The 26,716-nt window shown below is 43.4% G+C and overlaps 1 pseudogene; it reads left to right on the top strand.

The window, feature by feature from the left end:
• Positions 1 to 12,830: 12,830 nt before the first annotated feature.
• Positions 12,831 to 14,510, top strand: LOC137759286 (elongation factor 1-alpha 1 pseudogene; annotated as a pseudogene).
• Positions 14,511 to 26,716: the final 12,206 nt, after the last annotated feature.

The raw sequence follows: 26,716 nt of genomic DNA on the forward strand, positions 1-26,716 counted from the left end.
CAGTGGTACCATCTTTTACTTGTATTTTATCAGAACAACCAATTACCACAATCTGGGTGGCTTAAAACAACAGAGATTTATTCTCTTATAGTCCTGGAGGCCAGACGTTGGAAATAAGGAAAAAGTAGGGTTACGCTCCCTCCAGAGGCTTCTAGGGGAGATTCCATTCCTTGTCTCTTCCAGTGTCTGGTGGTTGCCTGGATCTGCGGTTGTATCACTCCGATCTCTGCCTCCATGGTCACATTTCCTCCTCCTCTTCTCTGTGCCTGTCTCTCCTCTGTGTGTCTTTTAGAAGGACACCTCTCATTGGACTTGGGACCAACTCCTGGTTGAAATTCAGTGACAAAGACTGGAACCGTTGGTCAAATTTATTCCTGTCTCATATTTGTTGGCAGCAGGTGGTACTAAAATCATGGAGAGTTTAACAGCAAATCTCGTGAGGCAGTTTGAAGAAAGAGCAAAGAGAACTGGCCCATGTAGCAGGCAGCAAGGGACCGTCAGGCTGGCCTCACTTGCATGAGGGGCTGGCACTGTCATCTCAGGCTTGCGGGCGCAGGTAGCAGGGTCCGGGGGAGGAGCCCATCCCCGGTGCAGGGCTTTGTCCTTGGTCCAAAGAGGGGCTTTTCTTAGCAGTATGCATTCCACCCAGCTTTGGTCAGGAGTCAAGAATTGTGCAAAGCAAGCACTGTCTCTGGATGCAGGGAGAAGAGATAAGACACAAGCAGACAGCCTCCAGAAAACTGAAGGCGAGGAGGGGTGAGAGAGAACCTGTGACTCGTCAGCGATTCAGAAGAAAGCAGTTAACGGCCATGTTCCTTTTTTTGTTTTTTTTCCTCTTAAGTGAATGTTGTCAGCTTCAGTTTTGATTTCAGAAAGCAAGATAGATCCTCGGACTTCTCTCAAAGTGTTTTTGCTCCTCTGCATCTGCCTCCCACCCCAACCAGGATGCATGTCAGAGCGATTAAGTTGAGAAGGTGACACTCCCCAGTTCGATGCTTCTATCAGTGGGCGCCCTCTTCCCCTCCTCCTTCCCAAAGCTTTTGGCTGCTAGACTGGCCCTGTGGTTGGAGTAGGTGGCAACCACTAGCTGGAAAGATCTCTGACCTCCACCTCTGACCTCTGTCCCTTCTCTTTCCTGGGTCATGCCAATAGCACTGCTATTGGAGAAGGCCATTCCAGAATCTTGGTCTTCCCCTTTTAAAATGCAAATGCCTGTGAAAAAGAGGATACAATCATTTACCCAGTTTAAGACTTCTCTTAGGATGTAGCCCTACTTTAAAAAGAAACTGTGTAGCAACATGAATGAGTTTATTAGAGGCATCTCTGCCTGAGGGCCAGTGCTCTCTCTTTCCTCCACTATCTCTACCAAAAAGACTCTTCAGGAATTAAGAGAGCATTCCTGATGGAGATAAAGGGTCCTGGGACAGGCTGAAAGCAAGCAAGGAAGCAAACAAACAAACAAACAAAGGCCTTCACTTTGGAACTTTGTTCAGGGCTGGCCTGTTTGGCTAATTTGGTTGTTGTTTGCCCTCCTTAGGACAACAAGCAGGAAAGAGCTCTTCCCCCAACAGTGAGAGACAGTGGAGGCTGGATGATTAATACGTGAAGTCAAGTTCACATTCACTGCTCACTCTGCCCCATGGCAGTGGAGGCCGGCTGTAGGAGAGTGTTCTAGCTCAGGGGCCAGATGTCCTGGGTTCTAAGACCTTCTGCAGCCATCAACTGCCTGTTCTATGGTCACAGTCTACTTTCTATGTCTCACTTTTATCTGCAGTTGGGGCAGATAACACCTACTCTATCCTCTGTACAGATTTTTATGGGACTGCAGCCATCACAGTGAGGAGCTTCTGATAGGAATGGCTGTGCCGCTTCCCCTCCCATTCCTGCAGTGGTGACCTGAGCAGTGCGTACTTGGGCGTGAGTGAATAGCTGGAACCGGTGACTGGAAACAGCCCTAGATCAGACTCAGGTGAGTAGGTCAAAAAGGGATGAACTATGGAAACTTCCTATTATCCATCCATCATCTCTGTATCTATGTGTGTGTGTATGTATGTATGTACACATGTATGTATGTATTGGGTTGGCCAAAAAGTTTGTTCGGGTTTTTCCTCTCTTACAATGCTATGGAAAAGCCGGAACGAACTTTTTGGCCAACCCAATATGGCTGTCTCTCTCAATGCATTCATTTGACACATATGAACTGGGGACCCAGGATACCCCAGGCACTCTGAGGCCCTTTGTATCTCTCCTCTGGGCCTGAGTACTTGCTAGGCTCTAGCCAGTGAGAGAGCCTGAGGACAGTCTTTGTTTTAGCCCTTCCTTTGGGACATCCTGGCAGGCATTTCTGTCCTTATAATTAGACCAGAACCTACATGTGGCCTGGGGGCAGGGAGCAGCCTGGCCTGACAGGGGAGTTCTGACCACCCTTCTGTCCTGTTCCTATTAGACAGCCTTTGCTCCGGGACACTTAGTAACCAGTAACTGGCAGCAGCACCAGAAAGGGGAGGGGGTGTTTAGGACTGACAGGGGAGGAGAGATGGCAGATGAAGTTCACCTGGGACCAACCTCCCACCTGGTTTCCACCTCTGCCTTCTGCTCCTCTTGACCTTGACCTTCTCACTCTGCTCACTTCCTTCCCACTCATCTGTCAGCTGAGACGTGGTCCACTTCCCTCTTCCCTCATCTGCCTGCTCCAGCAGGAGGTAATAAAGATGACACATGATTGGGAAAAAATGCACACTATTTTTTATTTTTTTGGCTGCGCCACTGGCTTGCAGGATCTCAGTTCCCCAACCAGGGATCGAACCTGGGCCCTGGCAGTGAAAGCCCCCAAGCCCTAACCACTGGACCACCAGGGAATTCCCTGCAAACTTTTTTTTTTTTTTAAACATCTTTATTGGAGTATAATTGCTTTACAATGGTGTGTTAGTTTCTGCTGTATAACAAAGTGAATCAGCTATATGTATACATATATTCCCATATCTCCTCCCTCTTGCGTCTTCCTCCCACCCTCCCCATCCCACCCCTCTAGGTGGTCACAAAGCACCGAGCTGATCTCCCTGTGCTATGCGGCTGCTTCCCACTAGCTATCTATTTGACATTTGGTAGTGTATATATGTCCGTATCACTCACTTTGTCCCAGCTTACCCTTCCCCCTCCCTGTGTCCTCAAGTCCATCTCTATGCCTGCGTCTTTTTTTTTTTTTTTTATGACCCCAGCCCCCGTGTTGAAGTCGGGCTCCTCCGAGTCCACCGTCAGCACGGCCGTGATGCCCGCCTCCCTCAGGTGGTCCGGCTCCGCGACTGCCGCAGCTCCACCCAGGAACAGCCCCGGCCGCACCTCCAGCATGTGCTCAGCGGAGCTGGCCCAGGTCCGGCTGCCGGTCGTTCGCTCGCAGCCATGGCTCCCGTACTGAGGCTCCAACATCTATGCCTGCGTCTTTATTGCTGTCCTGCCCTTAGGTTCTTCAGAACATTTTTTTCTTTTTTTTTTAGATTCCATATATATGTGTTGGCATACGGTATTTGTTTTTCTCTTTCTGACTTACTGCACTCTGTATGACAGACTCTAAGTCCATCCACATCACTACAAATAACTCTATTTCGTTTCTTTTTATGGCTGAGTAATATTCCATTGTATATATGTGCCACATCTTCTTTATCCTCAAACTATTTTTTTAAAGAAAAAAGAGCACATTGGAAACTAGGGATTTGGAGACAGATTTTGGGTGTGGTTTTAACGCATGGCTGGAGTTTTATAAAACTCCCTCTTCTCTAAGTGTTAGCCAAGTTTCTGAATCCAGCATTTCCTTTGGATAGACAGTAATCTTACTCACACTCCTCACACCCAAGACTTAGTGCTCCTCAAGTGAGCAAAGCCCCCCAAGAATCACGGCCCCACTAGAATGGCCTTCACCTGAGGCAGAGCCCAGGCAGTGATAAAGCCTTAAGAAGTTTTTTAATGTGGGGAGATGCAGAAATGGAGGGGCGATTGAGGATCTATAATCGAAGGTTGACCTGAGGCTGCCTGTCTGGGAATCACGCAGGCAGCAGACTATGGAGGCAGGACCTGGGCGAAGGCCAGTGGCTCCGATACAGGGGGCAGGAGAGAGCTGGGAGGGTTGGTGGAGCCACTAGGAAAATAGCTGTAGTCTGGCAGGCTTTTGGAGCCTACTGCTGTTGGCATTCTCGGAGGTTTCTCTTATCCTCCTTTGTTTCGAAAACTGCTGGCTGAAACAAAGAGTGTTCCTAATGGTAAAGGAGGCTGACAGGATTTGGGGAGAAAATCCATGGAAATGGTTCCAGGTACCAGGGGCATTTTTACTTGGGTTTTGCCATCCCCATTTAGTGACCCATTATTATACATAAAGTGCAATATGCAGTGTGTGTGTAATTTATTATATATAATACAGAGTGGTAAAATATATTATTTACCTGTATATGGCATATATAATCAGAATTACCAGGCTCAGAAATACTTGAAAGTCATTAAAATTTTTATTCCAAAGAACGTTACTTGAAATTTTAGGAAGTCTTGGGATATCAGAACTTGTATTTTATCTGAACCAAAGACTCAGCCGGCACGCCTCAATTCTCAGAGGCAGATGATGTAATTTAATGGATTTTTCAGTTGATCCTGCTTCCTTTAGCCCTGGCTCTGGCAAGTGCTAGAATCCAGAAATCAAAGGGAAAAGGATGAGAGAAAAAGTGAGGCAGAGGTGCCTAGGAGGCACTAGCATGTGGGCCTCAGTGGGCCTTTTCTTTTGCTCCCTAAAAAGCCAGGGGAAAGCCTTCCATTCTTCCTAATCCATAATCATCAGCCTGAATCTAGAGAACTCAACTGAGAAAACCAAACTGTAAGCAAATAATGGGGATTTATTGGTACTTCAGCTCTACAAGTATTTATTGGGTGTCTTCCATGTGTTAAGTGCTGAGGTTACACAGATGATGAGACCTAGCCCTGCCCTCAGGTAGTTTGCGATTGATTTAAGAGGAATAGAGTATAAAGGAGAAAGAACACTAACAATTGCTGAGGACCTACTTCATTCATTCACTTAACAAAAACTTCTGAGTGTCCGTTGTGTGCCAGAATTGTTTTAGGTGCTGGGGATGCAGGGAGGGAAAAGACAGATGTGGTCCCTGCTCTCATGAAGGTTTCATTCCAGTGGAGCAGACAAACAAATGCATTTTAAATATGCCAGGCTGACAGTATGGTGGTTTCTCAAAAAGTTAAACATAAAATTACCATGTGATCCAGCGATTTCACTTCTAGGTATAAACCCCCAAAGAATTAAAAGCAGAGATTTAAACAGATATATATGCACCCATATTCATAGCAGCATTATTCACAATAGGCAAAAGGTGGAAACAACACAGTGTCTTTTGATGCGTGAATGGATAAATGTGGTATATACATACAATGGAATATTATTCAGTCTTAAAACAGGAATGAAGTTCTGACACATGCTACAACGTGGATGAACCTTAAAAACATTATGCTAAGTGAAATAAGCCAAACACAAAAGAACAATTATTGTATGATCCCACTTTATATGAGGTGACCTAGAGTAGGCAAATTTGTAGAGACAGAGTGCGTAATAGAGGTTACCAGGGCCAGGGGAGAGGGGTAATGGGGAGTTCCTGTTTAATGAGTACAGCAATTCTGTTTGGGAAGATGAAAAAATCTTGGAAATGGATAGTGGTGATCCTTGTGCAACACTGTGAATGTGCCTAATGCCACTGAATTGTATACTTAAAAATAGTTGAGGGCTTCCCTGGGGGCGCAGTGGTTAAGAATCCGCCTGCTAATGCAGGGGACATGGGTTAGAGCCCTGGTCTGGGAAGATACCACATGCTGTGGAGCAACTAAGCCCATGCGCCACAACTACTGAGCCTGCGCTCTAGAGCCCGTGAGCCACAACTACTGAGCCCATGTGCCACAACTACTGAAGCCCGCATGCCTAGAGCCTGTGCTCTGCAGCAAGAGAAGCCACCGCCATGAGAAGCCCGCGCACCGCAACAAAGAGTAGCCCCCGCTCGCCACAACTAGAGAAAGCCCGAGTGCAGCAATGAAGTCCCTACGCAGCCAAAAATAAAATAAATAAAAATTTTTAAAAATGGTTGAAATGGTAAATTTTATATTATGTATATTTTACCACAATAAATAAACTAACAAACAAAGAAACAAAAAAATGCCATACTGATAACTTAAAGAGGGCAAGAAGGTGACTGGATATTGACTTTAGATTGGGTGGCCAGAGATGGCCTTTCTGAGGAGGTGCCATCTAAGCTAAGATTTGAACATCAAGAATAAGAAGCAAGCAATGGGCAATCAGAAGGAAAAGCATACCTGGAAGATGGAAACAACCATCCTGTTTCTAAACTATTAGGCATGTACACACGTTCCTTCTGAGAGTTACTTGTGTACCTAAGTGGGAGGACAACAACGAAAACAGAGGTAGGTTTAAGAATACAGAGAAGGAGGAAATACATTCTGACTCAGAAATTTTGAGATGGATTTATGGAGGTAGCGTTTTACTTGGGACTTAAGCCATAGGTAGAGATTCATGGGGAGAAAGGCTGAGGAAAGTGTTCTGGATGGGAGGAGAAGTATGAGCAAAGACTCAAAGTTGGAGTTTAGACATTTTTTTAAAAAGATTTCATTTGAAAGTCTTAGAAAAATGTAGCTGAGCTTTTCACAGCGAACCAATGATGTATGTATGTATGAGTCATATATCAATCATCATCCAAGAAGTCAATTTTGTATGTGTGTGTGTGTGTGTGTGATTTTGGCTTGTCACACGGCTTGCGAGATCTTAGTTCCCAGGCCCTCAGCAGTGAGAGCGCTGAGCCGTAACCACTAGACACCTTGGTGTTTATTTATTTATTTTTTATAAATTTATTTATTTATTTTTGGCTGCATTGGGTCTTTGTTGCTGCGCGTGAGCTTTCTTTAGTTGCGGCAAGTGGGGGCTGCCCTTTGTGTGGTGCGCGGGCTTCTCATTGTGATGGCTTCTCTTGTTGCAGAGCACAGGCTCTAGACGCGCGGGCTTCAGTAGTCGTGGCACACTGGCTCAGTAGTTGTGGCTCGCGGGCTCTAGAGTGCAGGCTCAGCAGTTGTGGCGCACAGGCTTAGTTGCTCCACGGCATGTGGGATCTTCCCAGACCAGGGCTCAAACCCATGTCCCCTGCATTGGCAGGCGGATTCTTTACCACTCAACCACCAGGGAAGTCTGTAGTCACTATTTTTCATTTTAGTCATTCTGATAGGTGTGTGGTGATATCACACAACCTCTATGATGGTATTAATTTTCAAAAAAGACAGAAAGAGCCACAAATCTGTTCTGTCTGCCCCAAGCTGCAAAAGAATCAAGCTCAAGACGCTTGACTGTGGATTGTTACAACGCTGGGGGTGAAGCAGCGTCTCTGGAGCAGCCCATCACGAAATGTGGATTCTAAGCTTTGATTATCAGAGACAGTTATTACCAGGAGCCACTATGAACAAGGAGTCTGCTTGTACTTATTCTTTAGTCATTACTTAATATTGTGATTATTACTATTATTGTCAGTAATGAGACATTTCTAATAAGGACAGTCCAGGTTACTGTCTTGGTGGAAGAGCAATTGATGGGAGGATTCTTTTCTAATTTCTCCTCTTGGAAGCTGGGATTTTAAACTTGGGCCTTATTGGCAAATGCCCTGGGGTTTATGTTTGTCATAAATATCAGAAAACAAAACAACATCCTCTTAATTTCAAGGGTGCAAGGAGTGGTGAAGCACGTTTCTGTTTTTCCCAGAGCCCTGTGCCATGGTCCCCCTTCCTTCTCCTGTCCCTGAACACTGGCTGTGACAAAGGCTGTCTTTGTTACAGTTTTCACCAGGGCAAGCACTGCCTCTGGGGAAGGTGATGGAAGCAATCTGTCATCATTTTGCTCAGTCAGTGACATTCCACACACCAGCATTACTTGGGCCCCAGCCACTGGTTTCCCTACCCGAGGGCTCCTAATTCAGGCCTAGAGTCAGAGAATCTTGCTCTTCCCCTCATCATCTCACCCCACAACAAAACTTCCATTATGGGAGGAACATTCCTGGCCTTGACAACTAACTAGTTAATGGGGAAAGGTGCCTGTAATGTGGCAACGGTTATAATGACTAGAGCTTGGGATGGGGGTTGACCAGATGCCTTCAAGGGCAGGTGGGTAACTGTGTGATGCAGGGCTGTACCAGAATTGGGAGGGCTCAGGAGAGCCAATGGCAAATTGAGGAGCAGCAAAAGCCCCAAGAATTTAAATTTGATTCAAAATACTGGTGGTTGCAGCTTGCTGCCCTGGATTAAAGTGTTAATCTCTTTAAGGAAAGCAGAGAAGTGGCTCTTTAAAAGCCTGCTCAGAATCAGATCAGTAAGAGAAAAGGACATAGCCCTGTTTCAATAATCCAAGTTTGTTTTTTTGAGGGGAGAGGCTGTAAGCGATGATGAGACTGTGGGCGGGGGAAATTTCTGGCCTTCTTTTGAAAGTCCTGTTAGGGCTAATGAGGTGTCCTTAGAAAAAGAGATGCTCCTCATGCAGGAAAAATTGCCAAGGGCATTGAGGTTAAACCTTGTTAAGATAGTGGAAGGCAGCCCTGCCAGCCCACTGGCCATCATGATTCTCAAAGCTTAGAGCTGTTATATATATGAATAGACACAAAAACAGGAAGGAAAAAGAGCTTGAGAGCTGGTATCTGTGATCTTCTTGTTGCATCTGGGACTAGAAATAGAAAGTATTTCTTGTTGTTTTCTCTGGAAGCAACAAGAGAGCCTCACCCTGATAAGACCAATAGACAGATAAGAGAGGTTTATGGAATTTAGTAGGGTCGGGAGCCTTAGGACTAAACTTCTAGGTTTTAAAGGGTTTAGAGTAAGATTTATGGCACAAGGTCAGTGAATGTTAATCTCCAGTTATAGTGAGATAAAATACTACTTGTATAACATAGATCTTATTCCTTCTAAGAATTCATAAACAAGGAAAGATAATGATAAAGATTTAAAAGACCTAGACACTAAGAATAAAATTAGTTGAGCATCTCCCCTCTAACAGCCTCTGTCTTGATCTTCATAACAATCCTTAGAAGTTGGTATAATTACCCCCATTTTACAGATGAGGACACTGAGGGTCAGAGAGATTAAGAAACTTGTTCAAGTCACCCTTTCAACCAACCAGTAAATGACTCTAGGGACCCTGGTCTTTCTACTTGGATTTTTATGGAAAAAACCAGTATGGATGGAGTAGATATTCAGGGCTCTGGGACTTCGGTTAGAAAGGCTTGGGAAGAAGCCTGACCCATGTTGGATCTATGCTGGTCTCAACCAACCAGGTTGATTCTATGTTCTGAACCAAAGGTGGAGTAGGTAAGGGAACTTCCCCTGCAGTCCAGTGGTTAAGACTCTGCCTTCCAATGCAGGGAGTGTGGGTTCTATCCCTGGTCGGGGAACTAAGATCCCACATGCCGTGCGGTGCAGCCAAAAATTTTAAAAAACAACAACAACAAAAAAGCAAAGTTGGAGTAGATAAGAGATTGCTGTCTCACTTCTGGCTGCCCACTAGGTAAAGAGCAAACCCTGGAGCAGGATCTAGAAGGTTCTTTGTTGTCTAGTTCCTGGCTACAGTTCTAGCCCATCTTCCCCATCAGGTGCCCAATGTGAGGTGTGTAAGTTCTCAAGACTCTGTGCTAGGCCTGCGCTGTTTCCCTTTGCTGGGTGTACCCTGAATCTGCCTGATTGATACCTTCCTACCCATTTAAACAAACTCAGCTTCAGCCATCTCTGCTGTGAGGATATTCTGTCCTTACCCCCTCACTTCCCATCTGCCAGATAGAATTAGTCACTCTCTTGTTTGTGTCCTCAGAGCTCCGTTACATACTTCTCCCAGAGGCATTGTTGCTTTGTACCACAATGTGTGTGTGAGTCTGATGCAGTCTTAGGAGATCTGTTATTAAATACTTCTGAATATACAGTGCTGTCTTATGTGTGTGCCACCTAGTTTAGGTTCTAACCAAATGTTTGTGGACTCTAATCAAGAATGTATAATCCAGAGGCAAAGAACTTCTGTTATTCACATCTCCATCAATATGGGTACTTTGCCAATTAGCATAGTTTGTGTCAGAATTTTTTTTTTATTGGTGAAATTGGTGGCATTTGATTAACATGATGAACGTTAGAAATGGGATCTCCTTAATGAATATAAAGATATTCAAGATAAGTGCATAAGTTAAAATAGTTTAGAAACCTTCCACTCTTGCATGAATAGGATATACACATTCAGCTAGAATTATAACCTGTACCCTTAGAATGATGCCTGAGGTAAGACTTTACTTGGTTTTGGGTCCAGCCGTGAACTGTGGAGGGTTCTAGTTGCCTCATGCTGGCTATACTGGTGACAGGATCCTGCCTCTGGAATACTGGCAGTTGTTTTGAGAGAACCTTGCATGCGAGGTTGTATAAACTTCTTATTAATAAGTGTCTGTAGGTGCAGCAGAATTTTGCCGGTGGCTTGCTTTGATCATAATCAGGTAACAGTTGTAGAGGAGAGTAGCTGACCCTTGATTTAACAATTCCTGGATGGCTCCCATTTTAGCACCAGTAATCCTGCTCAGGTCAGTTTGCAAGACCCACTCACTGGAGTGTGAATTTCTCAAGGGCAGAAACTAACCTAATTTATGAAAGTATCTGTGAAATGTTTGCAAGTGAAAGGCATCTGGGAGATGGAGTTTAGATGTCAAAATCTGAGCATTTCAGGGAAAAATGGCAGAGCGTAGCGGAACTGAGAAAATGCAGGACCCATGATTGCCATGCTTAAAGGGCAGCTCTCTCCCCAGTGCCTGGTTCTGAATTGCACACCCAGCGACTGAGGACCCAAGCAGCCTCCATAGGATACACCTTACAAACTGACTACGAAGTTCCATAAAGATCAGATTCTTTGAACTAAGGAAATGACTGGGGACTCTTGAAGCAGGGCTCCCTGCTCAGAATCACCTGGGGCGCTTGTTGCAAATGCAAATTCCTCATCACTTTCCAGACCTCCTGAATTGGCACCTGTTCCTGTGGGTCCCAGGTGTCTCAAGTTTTCTAGAGGTTCTTATATATTTAACAGCAATGAACTTAATTCAGGGGGAATAAAGAAGCACTACTACATTACAGAGTCACAGTGATTGTAGAAATGCATCTCGATTCAGAAACATTAAAATGTGGGTGAAATGTGCATCATGGAATAAAAGCAAAACAGTATCACATTTTCCTAGATAACACATTTGTATTTTAACCAGGCCCTCACTGCCTAAATGAAGATGAGGTAGACGTGAGGCTTCTTTATCTGTCCTGGAGCAAGCCAACGGGAGATATTTGGGGGCTGGGAAGTCTCTCCAGGGCCCTTCCAATCACATTAAGCTGGCTGTATCTTTGAGTAGCAGACTCCCTTTGCCCTGCATGCCATGTCCTTAGACAAGAAGGAGCTCTCTTCATTTCGAGATTTAAATATTGAGGCATAGAATGAGAGTAAACAACCCTGCCAAAGCCCCCTTCTAAGAAAGTCAGTGGTCAGACAAAACACACGAGCAGTGTTCTGACTCTTGATGAAGCCACAAGGCCTCTCCTTCCTGTAGGCTCTAGCATGAAGCCTTTCAACAGGTGAATTCCTGACCTAAAGGTTTCATTTCCTTTCCGTTCCTTTAAAATTCATAAAGCACAACAGACAGACAGAACAGAGCACTGAGTGCAAATAAATCTCTCCACCAGCAGTTCTGACAGCTCCTGTTTAGTTCCTCAGGGAAATCACAAGGGAAAATATCACAAGGGAAAATAGAGTATTCTTCAGAAAATATTTCTTTAAAAAGCAGGGGAGGAATGGTGTACTTCCCCTTCACAAGCAAGACTTTTCGAAATTTCCAGTATTTTACTTCTCCGGTCAGTCAGTGGCATCTGTTGAGGATGTCCTGTGTGCAGAGGACCAAAATAGATTGTGGGGAGGGTGAGGTGGAGGTGCCCAAGAAATAGAAAATAGCATTTCAGCCTCAAGAAACAGAAGTTCCAGCTTAGGAGACAAAAATACCCCACAAACAAGATGATTATATCTCTGAGTGAATTCTGGAAAGCATTTGTTCGTATCTCTGTGTATTAATCTGCCAACAGCCGTGCCCCACATTTGGGTAAAGTCAGCCATGGAGGAAATGCTGGAGGTGAGGTCTAAATCAGGGGGAGGGGAGGATCACGGTGGGAACAGCATTCCAGGTGAAGTATTACAGATTCAGGTGAAGGTACACGGTGGGAGGAGTGAGCAGGTCAAAGGGCAGCAGGCAGCAGCAGAATCCCAGGTGGCGTGGATCACGCTGTCAGCGATCACTTAGACCTGGTGCCTTCCCATCCTTTGCCACTCACAAGTTGGGTCATATTGAAGGGATCACCTTCCTAAGCTTGTCTCCTTGGTCATAAAAATGGGATGATTAGATGTGCCTCATAGGTTTGGTTGCTTTGAGAAGGAAAATAATGTGCAATGCCTCGTAGATAGTAGACATTAAACAAATGGGCAATTTGCCATTGAAGTACAGAATGATTAAATGTGGAGCTGGTGAAATGAGAGAAGGAGTTCAGGTCACTGGCAAAAGGAAAGGGAACCCCAGGAATCCCAAATTTTTAAACTTTGTAGTGCTTCCCCAGGAGATTAAATCCTCACCACTGTAGAGAAGCCTTTTTTACTTTTCAGATATTAAACTCTGAAAAAACAAAAATAAAAGCATGACACATTGCTGACCATGTCACAGATGGAAATCCTGAGCAGTCAAAATTATGGACAGCTTTTTCGCAACGGGTTTGCCGCCAGGACACAGGTGTCGTGAAAACCACCGCTAAACCTAAGCAAAAATGGGAAAGGAGAAGACCCACATCAACATCGTTGTCGTTGGACACGTAGATTCGGGGAAGTTCACCACTACTGGCCATCTGATCTACAAATGTGGTGTGATCAACAAGAGGACCATTGAAAAGTTCGAGAAGGAGGCTGCCGAGATGGGGAAGGGCTCCTTCAAGTATGCCTGGGTCTTGGACAAACTGAAAGCTGAACGCGAGCGTGGTATCACCATTGATATCTCCCTATGGAAATTCGAGACCAGCAAGTACTATGTGACCATCACTGAGCCCCAGGACACAGAGACTTCATCAAAAACATGATTACAGGCACATGCCAGGCTGACTGTGCTGTCCTGATTGTTGCTGCTGTTGTTGGTGAATTTGAAGCAGGTATTTCCAAGAATGGGCAGACCCGTGAGCATGCCCTTCTGGCCTACACTCTGGGTGTGAAACAACTCATTGTTGGAGTTAACAAAATGGATTCCACCGAGCCACCCTACAGCCAGAAGAGATACGAGGAAATTGTAAAGGAAGTCAGCACCTACATTAAGAAAATTGGCTACAACCCCGACACAGTAGCATTTGTGCCAACTTCTGGCTGGAATGGTGACAACATGCTGGAGCCAAGTGCTAACATGCCGTGGTTCAAGGGATGGAAAGTCACCCGAAAAGATGGCAATGCCAGTGGGACCACACTGCTTGAAGCTCTGGATTGCATCCTGCCACCAACTCGCCCAACTGACAAGCCCTTGCGTTTGGCCCTACAGGACGTCTACAAAATTGGTGGTATTGGCACTGTCCCTGTGGGTCGAGTGGAGACTGGTGTTCTCAAACCTGGCATGGTGGTCACCTTTGCTCCAGTCAACATGACAACTGAAGTGAAGTCTGTTGGAATGCACCATGAAGCTTTGAGTGAAGCCCTTCCTGGGGACAATGTGGGCTTCAATGTCAAGAACGTGTCTGTCAAAGATGTTCGTTGTGGCAGTGTGGCTGGTGACAGCAAAAATGGCCCACCGATGGAAGCAGCTGGCTTCACAGCTCAGGTGATTATCTTGAACCATCCAGGCCAAATCAGTGCCGGCTCTGCACCTGTGCTGGATTGTCACACAGCTCACATTGCCTGCAAGTTTGCTGAGCTGAAGGAGAAGACTGATCGTCGTTCTGGGAAAAAGCTGGAAGATGACCCCAAATTCTTGAAATCTGGTGATGCTGCCATCGTTGATATGGTTCCTGGCAAACCCATGTGTGTTGAGAGCTTCTCTGACTATCCTCCTCTGGGCCGCTTTGCTGTTCGTGACATGAGACAGACGGTTGCTGTGGGTGTCATCAAAGCAGTGGACAAGACAGCAGCTGGAGCTGGCAAGGTCACCAACTCTGCTCAGAAAGCTCAGAAGGCTAAATGAATATTGTCCCCAATACCTGCCACCCCAGTCTTAATCAGTGGTGGAAGAACGGTCTCAGAACTGTTTGTCTCAATTGGCCACTTAAGTTTAATAGCAAAAGACTGGTTAATGATAACAATGCATCGTAAAACCTTCAGAAGGAAAGGAGAATGTGTTGTGGACCATTTGTTTTGTGTGTGGCAGTTTTAAGTTATTAGTTTTTAAAATCAGTACTTTTTATTTTTTACAACTTGACCAAAAGTCTGTCACAGAATTTGAGACCCATTAAAAAAGTTTAATGAGAAGCCTGTGTTTTCTTTTGGTCAACACTGTAACTTCCTATAGTACTTACTACTTAGGTAAGAGTTACCCATAATCTGTTTCTGGTATTAAGTCTGCTGAAACAAAAGAATTTTATATTTCTGGGTTGAAGCTTCAGGTTTCTTACCCTTATGTAAGGAGAATTCACCTGTTTAAGTACATCATAGAAAAGCGTTGGTACAACACTTCACAGGTTAGGACAGATAAGCAAAGTAACCGTTATGTAAGCTAGTTTGTAAGAAGGTCAAATTCTATAATATGAAAGCTCATGTTGCATATAAAATTTTGTACGGTTACATAAGTATTGAGTAAATGAGTTACGTCAAATTTTAGTTTCCCAGTTATGGGAAAGTGCATTCACATTTACAATATTCAAGTAGTTAACCTAAAATGTGAAGCCTAAATAGTATTGAACACTGCCCTGCTAGAGTTATTGTATCCAGAGTCTAGGAAAAATAAAAGATGCTGGAAGCTAAAAAAGAAAAAAAAAAATTATGGACAAAGAGGGGTTCCAATTAATGAGCTGACCTCAATACTGTGGCCACAGATTCTAAGATATAATTAGAAAACAAAGGTGAAAAAGACACCCCAAAGCAATTTAAATGCCTACATTATTATTTAAGCAAGTGACTTCTGATGACAGATGGCACATTTAAAAAATTTTCTCATCTGACATGAACTTTATGTGTTAGGGCCCAGCCCAGTGTACTGTGGACACTATCTGTGATCCTTTTCTGGGTGGAGGGGAAAAGAAGGTTTTGTCCTTCAGTTTTTCCACCTCTGTTTTATAGAGAGCTCTATCAGTCTGAGAAGCAGATGTCACGCTCAAATTAGGATGATTTGGAAAGGGTTTATTTGCAGAAGTGTGGTCATAGAAGAAGCAGAAGAGATAGTACAGTGTCCCAGGGTTGCTACCAGCAGAGATGTTTCCATCCTAAGCCTGTGGCTTTGAGGGGAGGAGAGAGTCATGTAGGAGCAAACTGCCTTGAGAGAAGATGTAATGTTTGGTTGAGGGGCACAGTCAGCCTAAGGTGACCTTGCAGGAAAAGAGTTAGGGGAATAAATATTGAAGGGTAGCAGAATATGCTTCTTTGGCATAAGGATTATTTTGAGCTGATTATTTTGAGAAACAGCAGGCACAGAAGAAGTAGAAGTTACCCTTTTGTAAGGAACATTTGCCTTTGTAAAGGAACTCTCCATTGTAAGGGCATCTCCCTCTCTGTATTAGGAAGAGAAGGATGACTGAATCACAAGAGAACTTTATGGATGGAGAAGGTATCTGCTTAAATCTGTATAACAAACTATTTTCTGTTGACCTTGCTTTTCCAGATAACTTCCCAGAACTGGCCTCCTCCCACATCTTTCTTTCTTTTGTCTTTAGATGAAGATGGAATCTAAGCTGGAGTTCTAAGCCACCTTGGAGAGTTACGCCTTTTTCACTGGGTATCTCCCACATATACATGATGTATACAAGTCAATAAACTTCTATTTGTTTCTTCTGTTGTTAATCTGTCTTTTATTACAGGGGTCTCAGCCAAGAACTCAGAAGGGTAGAGAAAGTTAAAGCTTCAACATATGAACTTTGTGGTGGGGTGGGGGGCATAATTCAATCCGTAACAGTTGGCAATATGCTTTATACCAACTTTAAAAATATATATATATATTGATTTATTTATTTGGCTGCACTGGGTCTTAGTCATGGCAAGCCGGATCTTCGTCGCCACGTGGGGGATCTTTTTAGTTGGGGCAGGTGGGATCTCAGTTGTGGCATGCGGGATCTAGTTCCCTGACAAGGGATCGGACCAGGGATTGAACCTGGGCCCCCTACATTGGGAGCTTGGAGTCTTAACCACTGGACCACCAGGGAAGTCCCCTATACCAATTTGAAATGGCTTCCATGAGCATGGAGGTAATTGGAATAGCTCACAGAATATCCAGAACCTCTCATTTTGATTTGATTCCTCATCACATTATTCTTCCAAACCCCTTTTTCTGGCATTGGATGTCCATCTCTGCCCCTCTGACCACAGGCCTTGAGACATGGAGACTCTGACCTGGGTCATTGATTTCCAGGTATCAGATCCAGTGAACTTCTTTTTTTTTTTTTTTAAAGTAAACTCATTCCATACCAGTGAACTTCATTCTAATCTGGAGATTCATCCAGTCCTGTGAGAGTAACTTTCTATTCTTATAAGTAGTACATGTCAACAAGTTCCCTTTTTATTGAATTTAATTTGAGTTGGGTTTCTGCCATTTGTGTCCCCAACTTCTGACTGGTCCTGACTAGGGTTATAGGGCATTTATTTGTGAGAATTTTGTTCTAGTTACTTAGGAGCAGGAGAAAATTAGAAATCTCCCTTTTTTTTTGGTCACACCATGCAGCTTGCAGGATCTTAGTTCCCCGACCAGGGATTGAACCTGGTCCCCAGCAGTGAAAGTGCCGAGTCCCAACCGCTGGACTGTCAGGGAAGTCCCAGAAATGTCACTCTTCATCAAGACCTGAGGCTAGTTTTATGAAACAGCCACCAGCCTATCTCTATCCCCAGCAGATGTGTCTACCCCTTGAAGGGATCGACAGAGCCAGGGAGGGACTCAAGGCCCTTGTTTAGTGACCACTGCAGCCAGTCATGATGCTTCTCAACACTGACCTTTAGAAAAATACATCACTGTTCACATTCGGCATTCACAGGATCTCTCAGGTATCAGAGAAGGATTAATCCTAGATCCCCCAGGCTTGCTTGTTTCTCCACTCTTTTTGTTCTTCATGAGATGGGTGGGTTGCAGCCAGGAGGCTCTGGAGACAACAGTGGCTTCTTCTAATAAAATGCCTTGAATGTGTTACCTCAGAGGCTGCAGACAGCTACTGTGCTAAATTATTCACACTGACTTTTATTGGGTGCCTTCCTCCCATTTCAATTACTGGGGATTTTTATAGAAAACTGGCTGTGGGAATTTGACCACTCCAACTGCCTGGTAATAATCTGGTCTGAATAGTAAACTCGGCAGGTATTGATTCTGGGACAAGCCAGAACATTCTCAAAAGAATTCGTGAGGAGCTGCCCTCCACTGCAGAGAAAGCTAGGAATGTTTATACAAAATGAGGCTATTTATTTGTGAGAATTTTGTGCTGTTTACATACCAGCAGGAAAAATTAGAAATGTCACTCTTCATCAAGAATTGAGGTCGGTTTTCTAAAATAGCAACAAGCCTTTTCATAAATGCTTTGACCTTGTGGGACTACGAGAATGCTTTTAAACATCTGTATTACAATATAAAGAAATTTCGATGTCCACACACAAGCCATACACATAACGGCTGAAAGCTTGGCTGGGTGCTTACTCTGTGCCATGTACTGTGCTCTGTTTATGTTTATTAGCTCATATAATCCTGATAATAATACAATGGGATAATGGCTGTGTTATCCCCATTCTGCAAATTAGGAAACTGAGGCTCTGGGAGATTACGTGACAAGGTGAATTTACATAGCTTCCAAGTGGTGGTTTGATTTCAGAGCCTGGTTCTTCATGACAAGCTAAAATACTTTAAAGTTAGGCCATGTTTGTAGCAGAGAAAAAGAAGTGTTAAATTCTTTAATTAGTTTGCTTATACTCCATAGTCAATGCTAATTGTTTCTTGAGTTTTCTGTCATTAAGATCAATACAAGAAATATAAGAAAATGGTTTTGGATCCCCCCAAGCACACTGTGTTATATTTCACACGTGGGCTCAGTCTTACTTAACTCATATCTACAGTGCTTACCACCTGGTGTGAGAACTTGGGGTGTCTAAGCTTGTATCTTAGGTTTGCAGACAAGTCTGGATGGCCAGTGGGGTGGCGAGACTCACCCTTTAGGGCAGAGAGAGTCCTCTACACAAACTTGGCTCAAGGATGAGAAGCCAGCTTCAGGAGAAAGCTCAATTACAACTTTTGGGATTTGCTCATTTTCCAGATCCCCCAGAACATGTGCCAGAGTCCTAGGGAGATGAAGTAGTACAACTAAAAGAGTCAGGGGCCTTTTTGCTCGTCTCTGTAGGAGCTTGAAAGCAGAAGGCACTGCTGTACTTCAGTGAGGGGACCGCTGGCGCATATGACATAGAGGCCAGCATGTCTCTGGAACGGGGCAGGTGGGATCTGTCCTATCTGACACTGAGGCAGCAGGCTTCAAAGCAGGAGAGAAGGAACCAGCAGGTTACACGCTGCAACTACAAGAGCTTGCAGGGATAACCAACAAGGACCTATAGCTCAGGGAACTATACTCAATATTTTGAAATAACCTATAAGGGAAACGACTCTGAAAAGGAATATATTTATCTCTATCTATTTATCATCTATCTATCTATCCACCTACCTATCTATCTATTATCTCTCTATTTATCTATCTACCTGAATCACTGTGCTGTACACCTGAAACTAACATGATATTTTAAATCAACTATACATCAATAAAAATAAATAAATAAATAATTTTAAAAAGAAAAAAAAAAAGAACTTGCAGGAGGCAATGGTGCTTTCTATTCATAACCAAATCATCTCCAGTCCTACATTCACTTAATACACCCAGGAACTTCCTCAGCTACTTGGGAGAATTCAGAGGGAGCTGGACTCCCCAGAAATGTGTGAGTAGGTTGGAGCTAGAGAAAAACTGTCCTGCTGCCATTACTTACTGAGATTATGATGGCCTTGGGAAATGCAGATCAGTGCAAATTAAGAAAATACACTTAAAAAAAAAGTTTTTGAGTTTTTTTTTTTTTTTTGAGAAAGACAAATAAGACTCTTTCTTACCTGGGCCTTGGATGGAAAGCTTGGCACTTCAAAGGTCTCATCTGATACACCTTTCTTCTCCACGATTTTTAGCGTCTGGAACTTTCACTAAAGTTATGTCATATGAACAGAACAGAAATTTTTTTTTTAACCTCATCTATGAGTAAGCAGATCTTTAAAAGTATGCTCAGTTCCTGGGACTTCCCTGGTGGTGCAGTGGTTAAGAATCCACCTGCCAATGCAGGAGACACGGGATCGATCCCTGGTCCGGGAAGATCCCACATGCCGCAGAGCAACTAAGCCCGTGCGCCACAACTACTGAGACTGCGCTCTAGAGCCCACGAGCCACAACTACTGAGCTCTCATGCCTAGAGCCCATGCTCCACAACAAGAGAAGCCACTGCAATGAGAAGCCCGTGCACTGCAAAGAAGAGTAGCCCTCGCTTGCAGCAACTAGAGAAAGCCCGCATGCAGTAAGGAAGACCCAACACAACCAAAAAAAAAAAAGTGTGCTCAGTTCATTATAAAGAAATGTGGTTAGTAAAAATCTCATTGTTAATGGAAGGATTACAGACATCCAGTAGCCCAGTGAGCAGCTATTAATCTGAAAACACACATTGACTAAATCCATCAATGTTATGCTAAGCATTTTACTAGATCAAACTATCTAAAAATAAATTAATCATGCAATATAGTGTCAATCAAATACCACACTCTGTAGAAGCTACATAAAATAATATACTTCGAATGGTCCTAATAGTACTCGACACTGAGTTCTCCCAGTATTCAAGTCACTTCCTAAGCTCTCTCCACTATGTGACTTTTCATCGTGGGCAATTTAGAGAGTCTTGGGCTCCAGTGGGTTATCATTAGCCAGTCATTGTCTCCTTAGTACTTTACTTAACTTTCACTCTTACTGTGATCAAATGCTGGACAGGGGGTTTATTTTTTCCAATGTATTTACCATGAGCCAGGCATGGTAAACTAGGACATAGAAGTGAGAAAAGAAGAATTCTGTTCTACATATCGTGTTTGCTGGAGAACCTGAAGCAATTCAGAGCCTTACAAGTAACTTATTTTAGTGCTTCTAGGACATTTTGGAAGAAAAATTTCAATCAAGACCTCAATGCCACTATTTCAAAATTGAACTACAAGTGTATGATACTGTGGCAAACGATTCATCGATATGTCAGCTTCTTCTTAGGCTGTTCAATTTCCTGTTTAATGGGAACAAAAACTGTCTTTGTCAACAGGGGGACTTCAGGGCTTATGTAATAATGGAAACTAAAAATCCAGAGCAGACAGGTCTAAAACAATAGAAAAATTCCACTTAAACTTTTTCTCCAGCAGTTTCCATCTCCAGGGTTAATAGAGGAAAAAAGAGCTGTTGGGCTTCCCTGGTGGTGCAGTGGTTGAGAATCTGCCTGCCAACGCAGGGGACACGGGTTCGAGCCCTGGTCTGGGACGATCCCACATGCCGCGGAGCAACTAGGCCCGTGAGCCACAACTACTGAGCCTGCGCGTCTGGAGCCTGTGCTCCGCAACAAGAGAGGCCGCGACAGTGAGAGGCCCGCGCACCGCGATGAAGAGTGGCCCCCACCCGCCGCAACTAGAGAAAGCCCTCGCGCAGAAACGAAGACCCAACACGGCCATAAATAAATAAATAAATTAATTAATTAATTAATTAAAAAAAATTAAACTCAAAAAAAAAATAGAACCATCTTTAAAAAAAAAAAAAAAAGAGCTGTCAACACTGGGCTCCCCGTACTGCCCCCAGGACATGTGGCTTTGCAAAGTCTCTTGTAAGCCAGGTCAGGACAAATTGATTCCTGATAGTCATGTGGAAGCCTACCAGTTTTCCCTCTAAGGGAAGAGTGCTTTCTTTTTCTATTTTGAAGCTTATATGTTCAATCAACACAGTCTACGTTGGATGTTATAATGAATATGTATTTTTGAGCACCAGAATTTCTTTGGAGCTATGTCTCACCCAGTCTCAGGCCACGGTGTTTGGTGAAAAGGTCCCCATCGTGTATTCCTAGGGGTGTGTATGTGTGTATTAGTTATCTATTGCTATGTAACAAATAACCCAATTTAATGGCTTAGAACAAAAAACACTATCTCATAGCTTCTAAGGGTCAGGAATTTGAGTGTAGCTTTTTCTGTCTCTCTTTGCCTCAAGATCTCTCTCAAGACAGTAAGATGTTAGTCAGTGTTAAAAACAGCTTAAGGCTCAACTGGGGGGAGATCTGCTTCTAAGCTCACCCACATGGTTTCTGGCAGGTGTTGAGTCCTTGATGACTCTTACAGCCATCAATTTCTTGCCACTTCAGCCTCTTCATAGTGCAGTTCACGATATGCCAGGGTGAGTGAGACAGATGTCAGTCTTTTTGTAACAATCTTGGAAGTGACATCTTATCACTTTTGCTGAATTCTATTCATTAGAAGTGAGTCCAGCGTACACTCAAGAAGGGGAGAATACATGATGTCAGGAAAACCAGGAGACAGGAACCAATGGAGGCCGTATTAGAGGCTGTGTACCACAGTTTGTGCTTACAAGCCTGGGAAATCATGTGGAGTGTTCTATTTCTCTGGCCACAATGATAGGCTCATTGATGGATACCTGATCTAAGTCAGGCCAATGAGACTTAACCCTGGAATTTTGTCCAGAACACTTGGGAAAGAGACCTTCTCTCTCCACTGGCGTTGTTTCTAAGAGATTAGCCTGGACCTTCAGTGGCTATCTCTGTCACCATCTTGGGAAAGCATCTTGAAAATAAAGCCAACACGGAGAAAAATAAAACTAAAAGATGAAAATGAAATATTCTTGATGTCATTGTTTGAATACCTTGATCCAGATGTATTTAAAGACAACTCTATCCCTGGATTTTCTGTGACGTGACCCAATGAAAAGCTTCTCTTTTTTGCTTAAGCCACTTTGAATTCGGTTTCTGTCACTTGCTACTAAGACTACTGATAGACAGATATATTATGAAAAGACACTATAATTGTCTTTAGAAATTTCTACCTGGTAAAAAAGAATCAGCAAGATCTTAGAGTTGGGCAGTGTTGATAGCTCAAATCATTTCTTATATTTGTAGTAAATTATTTGCTCAGTACCTTAAATTTATGGGACCTGGACCAATAAGAGAGTTTTAACTCACTTGTTCTAAGTCCTTGTCATCACAACAGCAAGTAGAATAGTTCTCTGTTGCTCTTCAGATGCCCATCTGGCTCCTTGTGTCTGACTGAACTTGGGTTTGAGAGGTAGTGCTACTCTGAATGTGTTTCTCAACCAGGGGTGATTTGGCAATTCTAGAGACATTTTTGGTTGTCACAACTAAAGGGGCAGATGTGCTACTGTCATCTAATGGGTAGAGGTCAGGGATGCTGCTAAACTTTCTACAATGTACAGGACTGCTACCTGCCCCCAAACCCAACAAAGAATTATCTAACCTAAAATCTCTGTAGTGCTGAGGTTGAGAAATCCTGCTCTAAACCATCTGTGGGTGACTTAGCAAATTACACTGAAAGACGGCGTTAGTTTGTTCCTGGTTAAATAATAATACAAGAGGGTTCAAGCTTGAAGATGTCAGAATGTATTGACTTGGAGGAGAGTCTGTCTTCATCCTGCCTCCCATGGTGGACCCTAAAGCTTGGAAAGTAATACAACAGAGAATGGGTTCTTAATGTTTTTTTCAAAACTGTTTAAAAATGGAGTCCTTAGGCATATATTTGCATGCTCTGTTCTGTTCTAACAGAAAGATTTCCATTTCAGGTTGGTCTGAGATGCTGAGTAAGGAAAGAAAATTATTTAGGATTTCTGGTAGGATCTGGTTCCACATCATGCTTACAGACACAAATCTACATCGAGATCCTGAATTTAAAGATTAAGGGCTTTTTCTTCTAGCTGGAAAATGGGGCAATTAGTGTTTTAATCTATGACATTAGGATTTGAAGGGAAAAACCGGGAATAAAAACATAACCCTACTCTTTGTACTAGTAAGAAGTTTAGTTTTTGTATGATCAGATGATATTTAGCTTCTCTGCTTCCATCCCTTCCCAGGGATGTGTTTTAAGCCCCATATAGGACGGCCATAAATAGAGACATGTTCTTTCATTTGTTTATTCATTAATTCAGTAAATGCTTGCATATTCCCCAAAGTGCCTAGCACACAGTGAGTATTCAATACCCCTTACACCGTGCTTTGTTATAAGAGATTCTGCAATTGCCAATAATATGTTCTCTTGCTCCCTCTTGCAGGCTGGGGACTGTAGGAGGGTTAAAGACAGTTATCCAAGGTTCCAGGGCTGCCTTGCACGGTGGTGGCCAGTTGTATCAAGCATCAGGGTATGCATGAGGGGACCAATGGGGCTAGAATCCAGCTCAAGCACTCCGTCCCAAGCTGTGTGCTTGACCCAGAGCTATGTTCACCAAAGACACTGACAATTAGCCAAGCCATGCTCCCTGTGGAGCTACATTCCTATAGCAGGAAAGCCCCTGACTTCAACAGAGGTTAGCAGACGTCATGAGGTCTCCTACCTAAGCTGCCTTAAGGCTGTCTGATAGAAATTTTTCAACCTGCATGCAGATGTCCCTGAGCTCCTGGAGCCCAGGCCTTATTGCAGGTTTCCATTATCTATACCTACAGTCTGGGTTCACAGGCAGTATAATTTTCATCTCAGCAGGGTCCTATTAAATCCTACTACCCAACCATAAAAATATAGCAGGTGCTTATTAGGCCTTGACATGTACTGAAATACAAATTACGTGGACACTTTGCTAAGAGCATGCACCTATGTCTTCCATTTGAAGTTCATGTTGCCTTTGGTTTTACTGCAGGTTAATCATTTGGAAAACAGAGCTGAGATGTTGTGTTTCCCCTCTTGCAGTTAATTATTACTTAAGATCCCGGCAAGGTGAGTGAAAGGAAACTACCCTGAATCAAAAGGTGAGTTCTGAGAAGTCATCCTTAATGTCTCAGTTCTAGGAAAGGTACCTGAGGACATTATTGAGCCAACTATATTATGATTTTCCCCTCCTGGGATTTCCTTCTTAGTGAATGACACCACTATTCACCCGTCTTCAAGCTGGAAACCTGGATGTCATCCTTGACCCCCATTTCTCTCTCCCCTCCAAGCTTGAAGAGTGACCAAATTCTGTCAACTCTACCTCTTTAACACCCTCTTTTACCATCTTTGCCTCCTCACCCTCAAGACCTCACCACCTCAGTCCAGTGGTCACCATCTGTTGGCTGGTATATTACAGTGACGTGTAGCCCTGCTTTCAATCCCTTCTCTAGGCAGCTGCCCCAAAGAATATGAAACCATAAGTCTGATTATACTGTTCCCCAGCCCATGCCACTCCTTTTCTCTGATGCTCTTTTCCTCCCACTTGTCCTTCTGATGAACATCTAGCTATTCATCTTTATGAGTCAGCTCGTGTGAGGGTTTTTCTTGAGAAAACCCTCTACTTTCACCTTCTAGAAGTGGCCACTCCCACCTCTGCACCCTGCGGTGTCCTGAACACACTTCTTCAGTCCACCAGTGTCCTCTACACTGGAAACTTTTTCAAGGCCAGGATGTCTTCAACCTACAGTGTCCAAATGGCCACTAGGGCAGAGTAGCTTCTTATTAAATGCCTGTGGTTTACAAGATGCTGTTTTGTACTTTGCTGCTCACAAAGTACTTTCAAAAACATTGCCTCACTTAAAACACTTTTTTCTGAGACTTGCATCCTGACTCTTGAGAAAGTCTCTCCATATCTTTGAACCTAGTGTCCCGATATATCAGGGTATAATCATACTTATTTTTGAGTTAAAGTCCATGTTCTTCTTCCTGTCTTGAAGCTGCTTATCTAACAGAGAGAGAGAAAAATGACCATTTACATAAGCAACAAGTGCAAGTGCTATGTGACAAAACTGAAAACTTTATATCACCATTAACTAAACTAAAATTTCAGTTTCCACTTTTCCATTCACTCAGATTCAGGTGTTGTCTGTGTAGAATGTACATCACTGTACTGTTTGAAATGAATTTGAATATATCACACTTATACAGTTTAACAAAGCCAAAGGACAACTGGATTCTTGTCACTGTGTTAGAATCTTTCACATAGATAAAGCCACCTATGATGTGATTATTATAACCACTGTGCCCAGGGTACTACATTTACCTTTAGTGAGTCTCCTTCTTGTTGAAACTAGGAGATAATTTAATTAAAACATTGATTAAATGCTTATTGTGTGCTTTCCACAGCAATTAACACAGTGGTTTGTGTTATCCAAGTTCTATAAAGCTTGGCTCTCCCTGGAATAGTTTGTGAACATCTAACCCCCCTATTATAGTAGGCCTAAAATACTAGTCCGAATTACTAAAAGAGACGACTAGAAACTAGGAGCATAGAAAGGCAAGATCACTCTCAGTTGAGAGATCAATCCATCCTTGCATTATGGAGGAAAATTAGACTTTCCTTTAAGACCAAGTAAGAAATAACATAATTCAACATTTATTAAGCTCTTTCCATGTTAAACACTTTACAAGGAATACTTCATTTAATCCTTTAGAGAGTCCCATGAGGTTAAGATTTGTAATCACATTTTACGAAGGAAGAAACTGAAGCACAAATAAGCAGAATCAGAGGAGTGGCGGCAGCAGGATTTGAATTCAGAGAGTTGGTTCCCTATTCCACTCAGTTAACCCATTCTGTAAACCAGGCAGTGTCTGATGAAAGCATCGTCAGGTCTTACCTTGGCAGATGAATGATTTGCCAAATCTGCCCCAGCTCTGCTGTGCTTTGAGACCCCCAGTCCCTGTTCTGTGAATATGGGTGGGAGAATTGACGTGATAATCTGGATTAGCTCCCCTTCTAAAGTTAGAATCCCCAGACTGCTTACACAAGATGGATTTGGGTTTTGGAGAGAGGTGGAGTAGACCTATGTGTATGTGTTGGGGGGTGATGGGTGGGAAAGGAGACACTATGGGGGGACCCTGCACCCTCACTACTCTTCTTAGAGTTTCTTCTCATTTTGAAAGCTGACCTACCATTTCTTTAGTCAGTAGAAATACTGAGTTCTCTGGTCTGGATCCATTGACTCTGCTGAGAACCAAGTGCCACCTCTGATTTACCACACTTGAATCCAGAACCTCATTGCCTTTTGAAAGACATACCAGTCAAGATCTGGTACAGGAAGCAGGGCTCAGACTGCAAATCTATTGCTTCACAGTCACTGGTGAGCACTCTTTCCAGGCACCCAGAGGAGTACAGGTTTCCAAGCCTCTCTTCATGGAACTTGGAGTCCATTGGACAATTCCACCACCTACAGAGGTAAAAATGAATTTTAGAAAGCTGTAGTAATTCAAAACAAAACAAAACAACC

This window comes from Eschrichtius robustus, chromosome 2 (genome assembly GCF_028021215.1).
Source record: "Eschrichtius robustus isolate mEscRob2 chromosome 2, mEscRob2.pri, whole genome shotgun sequence".
NCBI lineage: Eukaryota > Metazoa > Chordata > Mammalia > Artiodactyla > Eschrichtiidae > Eschrichtius > Eschrichtius robustus.